The sequence below is a fragment of the Sinocyclocheilus anshuiensis genome, unplaced genomic scaffold (assembly GCF_001515605.1).
Source record: "Sinocyclocheilus anshuiensis isolate Anshui unplaced genomic scaffold, SAMN03320099.WGS_v1.1 scaffold818, whole genome shotgun sequence".
In the NCBI taxonomy this organism is placed as follows: Eukaryota; Metazoa; Chordata; class Actinopteri; order Cypriniformes; family Cyprinidae; genus Sinocyclocheilus; species Sinocyclocheilus anshuiensis.
In genome coordinates this window covers 7,207-10,945 of record NW_015546043.1, presented here as the reverse complement: position 1 = coordinate 10,945, position 3,739 = coordinate 7,207, and the positions used below count along the sequence as shown (strand labels likewise).

The 3,739-nt window shown below is 41.7% G+C and overlaps 1 long non-coding RNA gene across 1 annotated transcript in view; it reads right to left on the bottom strand.

Annotated features, from left to right (window-relative positions):
* LOC107698972 (uncharacterized) overlaps positions 1 to 2,158 on the bottom strand; it is a 14,134-nt gene extending 11,976 nt beyond the window's left edge. The window contains exon 1 of the long non-coding RNA XR_001635403.1: positions 2,148 to 2,158. This is a non-coding gene — a long non-coding RNA (uncharacterized LOC107698972). The remainder of the gene's footprint in view (positions 1 to 2,147) is intronic.
* Between the last annotated feature and the right edge of the window lie 1,581 nt (positions 2,159 to 3,739).

The window sequence follows — 3,739 nt, the reverse complement described above, 5'->3', positions numbered from 1 at the left end:
GGACTTTGAGATTTGTAACTTTCTAGATCTTTTTTATGCCCAAACATACACACTACACACTGACTAAAATTAAAAAAGTGAAAAAGCATAATAGGACCCCTTTAATGCACATGACTTGGTAGGCCAGTAAACAAACAACAACAAAGGGCTTTGTTTTTATTAAGGTCTTAATACTGTAGCACGGCCACATAAGAGGGATATATTTATAAAGCTGTTGATTAAATACTAATTTGATTGTTGATGTGTCACAGCTGTTATTGATGTATCTTTGTTTGTATTGCCCCATCGAGTGTGGTGGCTTCTCGCGATTCTCGCGAGAGTTCGCTCGCAACGCGCCAGGGAATCCCCGTGACGTCACATCGATCAGAACATCCGATACGTCCGATAAAAGAAGCCGGTTAGCGGCGTTCATGAGCTACGCTCAATGTGCTCACTTGGATACACTACGATCGTCTCCTACATGCTGCTGTTATACAGCCCTGAAAGACAGCGGAGACCAGGACAACTAGATGAGCCCCAGATACAGATCCCCGGTAAAGACCTTGTCTCAGACAACCACCAGGACAAGACCACAGGAATCAGATTAGTCCTCTGCACAATGTGACTTTGCTGCAGCCTGATTAAGAGGTAAACAGAACAACTTCTATTTGTGTAGCCTGCCTTATTTAGGCTGAGTGTTACAAAGTAACACTAACACTGCTCAGTGCTGTCTGTCGGCGTGTTGTCAGTTTGCTCTTTACTCCATGATGTATTTTTTACTGCATGAGAACATGATGTGTAGTGTGAGAGCGGCATTAGTTTGTTGGACATAGCAACAGTAACTAAGGAGGGTGGGTTTTTGCAAACAGTCAATTGCGTTACTCTACTTAACTTTAGGTCGTGCACATCCGCCATGTTGCTTTTTTTGTAGTTTTTATGTAGTTTTTTCATGTATGTAGTTCTGAACTGAATCCTTCACTAAAAAAAGCAATGAATCGTGGACAATATTAGCCATAAAGCTGATGATACACGGGGCAACTTTTTGAGCAATTTTGTTGGGCAACTTTTGTTGAGCAATGTTGCTTGTGTACTTTCCCACTGAGAATGGGTAACAAATTTCTATCTGGATACTTTAGATCAGTTGTGGGCCTTGTGTCTCACCTGTGGTGTATTCCAGAAAGGAGGTTCAACAAACTCAGAGTGAAAACTTGAACTCTGGGTTAACAAACCCCAAAATAGGAAACTCTGAGTTTACAGTTTCAGAACAGCTGAACAGCGTTAGTTCAATCCACTCTGAGTATGTTGACTCTGAGTTTAGCGCATTAGAGTTAGTTCAATCCACTCTGAGTATGTTGACTCTGAGTTTAGCGCGTTCACCACGACTTTGAAAAGTCATGATCAATGGAGCTCCGAAATTACGATTCACCATGGCAACACAGACAAGAAGACTTCCGCATACTACGCAATACATAACTTTAAATCTTAATCACTGTTATAATATCAGAGATGAAAACCGGCAGAACGGTAAGTTATTTAAGTAATCTTAATTTTATGGTAAAAAAAACTGGCAGCACAAAAAATTAAACATAAAAACATGATTCAATCAGGCAAAGCTTCAAGTATAAAAGGTTCATGGGTGTAGGCTACATGACTTTACAAACATTTGACATATTCAATAAATATCATATCAGTAAAAGCATTTTTGCAGCATTAATGAATGAATGAGGTATTTAAACATTGCTTACACTTGAGGTATTTAAACATTGCTTACGCTTTAAAAAGGGGGAGGAGACCCAAAGAAACTCTGGTTTTACCAAAGAAAACCTGCTCCTGACCAGGGGTGCGTTTCCCGTACAACTACTATCTCACTGATTAACCACCATAGTACGATGTATCGTTGTGGAAACGAACTAGCTAGCCACGACTGTTTCCCTAAACCATGGTACCTGTGTCGCAGATCCATCGTTTAAACCACGTTGGTTTGAGCTGTCCTTATGAAGTTGTTCTTCTTCTTCGATCTAATAGCCGACTGGTGCCATGAGCACATACCGCCACCTACAGTAATTTGGTTTTATTTTTTATTTTCTTCAACTCGAATTAAATAGCCTACGCTTTTGAAATGACATTACGTAGGAGTGGAGTAATAACGCAACATTCATTTATTCCACAATAAATTATATACATATACACACACAGAGTTAAAAATGTGCTCTTTTCTGATCCCAATGTCTGTCATTTCACAATTTCATATAAATACCATTTCTTATTTAATATTGATTCTTAAGCACAATTGAAAAAAGATGGGTTTTTAAAAAACTGTGATGTACTGTTGTGGACACCTGTTGCTTATTTTGCTCAATAATTTTTCCTATTTAAGTCCCCTTGCCATTCAGCCATGTGTTAATGAAAATGACACGAAAACCCCAATTTTCACAGCATGAAATTGCAGTTCTTTTGGAGAAGGTGGAAATAATAAAATCCAGCTATTTTAAAAGCTGAAAAACAGCATTACAAATGCTGACAAAAAGAAAATCTGGGCAGAAATCACTCAAAAATTAAATGCTGCTGGCTATGGGTATGCACAAAGCCCAGAAGAAGTCAGGAATAAGTGGAGGGACTTCGCAAGTGTGACAAAACGGAGGGCTGTGGCACGTAAGAGGGAAGCAAACAAGACTGGTGGGGAAATCAATTCAGTTCCTCCTCTCACTACAGAGGAAGAGAAAGTTTTGGCCATCCTGGGGCCTGAAGCATTGGAAGGGATCCTTGGAGGTATAGATGCATGTGCATCAACCAGGCCTTTGCCTTCAAAGTTCAGGCCTCCAACATCAGGCCCTCTCCAGTCTGGCCCTTCAACATCAGGCCTTCTCCAGCCTGGGCCTTCAAAATCACCAAAGGGTCCTTGTCTATTGCTCTCTTCCCCTGATTCACCTCCGTCTGAGGCCTCCTCATGTGCTGAGCAACGTCCTCTGACACAGAAGGCAATGCAGAAGTCAGGCAGTGTATATAAATGCCTGCATAGGGACACATTTTACCCCCCTTGACTCACTATCTGATGATGCCATCTTAAGAAAATTACGGCTTCCAAGGGCCAAGATCCTTGAACTACTACAGGTTGTGAAACCACATCTTCAGAGGGCAACAAGAAGAAACAACGCCTTAAGTTCAGCGGTGCAGTTGTTAGCTACACTGCATTATTATGCTGTTGGAAGTTTTATAGAGGTGGTGGGTGATGGCCTGGGGCTCAGCAAATCTTCAGTCAGCAAAACTGTGACAGCAGTAACACCTTTGCTGTTACAGCTTATGAAGAACATCCTGATTTCCCCCCAAACTCCTGAAGAAATCCAGCTGGCCAATCAACAGTTCTACAGTATTGACAACATCCCCAGAGTGATTGGCATCATCGATGGCACCCTTATCCCAGTGTCAAGCCCTGTGGTAAATGAGCCCTTGTACATTTGCAGGAAGGGCTATCCAGCCATTAATGTTCAAATAGTGTGTGATCACCAAGGGATGTTCACTGACATTGTGGCAAAATGGCCTGGAAGCACACATGACTCTTTTGTGTGGGCCAATTCTGCAGTTTGCCAGGTGGCTAAAGAGGGTGGCTTTGGTGATAGCTGGCTGCTGGGAGACAGTGGATATCCTCTTCGCCCATACCTCCTGACACCTGTGCAGCATCCAGCCACCATTGCAGTTTAAACCATTTGTTTAATCTGACATAACTTCTGTTAAATATTTTGTTTATTTGCCAATATGCCCC